Source organism: Brassica oleracea, chromosome C4, assembly GCF_000695525.1.
Source record: "Brassica oleracea var. oleracea cultivar TO1000 chromosome C4, BOL, whole genome shotgun sequence".
NCBI lineage: Eukaryota > Viridiplantae > Streptophyta > Magnoliopsida > Brassicales > Brassicaceae > Brassica > Brassica oleracea.
In genome coordinates this window covers 38,597,156-38,597,426 of record NC_027751.1, presented here as the reverse complement: position 1 = coordinate 38,597,426, position 271 = coordinate 38,597,156, and the positions used below count along the sequence as shown (strand labels likewise).

Genomic DNA, 271 nt, shown 5'->3' with positions numbered 1-271 from the left:
GCAACAAGCTCACTTGCAAAGGTTGGGGTTTGATATGGAGAATCTGCCTCAAGATGGTGATGCCCAAGGAGGCATTGATCCAAGAGCTGATCACCTTCAACCACAGCGCCAGCCACAACATCCACCGCGCCAAGCTCGTGCCATTGAAGCCTATGATCCACCTCACATTAATGGTCATAGGTTGGGAATCAGAGCACCACCAGTGGAGAACAACAACTTTGAGATCAAGTCAGGACTGCTCAACACCATAGAGAACAACAAGTATCATGGT

General features: G+C 49.1%; 1 protein-coding gene across 1 annotated transcript in view; it reads left to right on the top strand.

Moving 5' to 3' along the window:
* The window catches only part of LOC106338838, a 4,258-nt gene that overhangs the window by 1,982 nt on the left and 2,005 nt on the right, over positions 1-271 (top strand). The window lies entirely within an intron of this gene.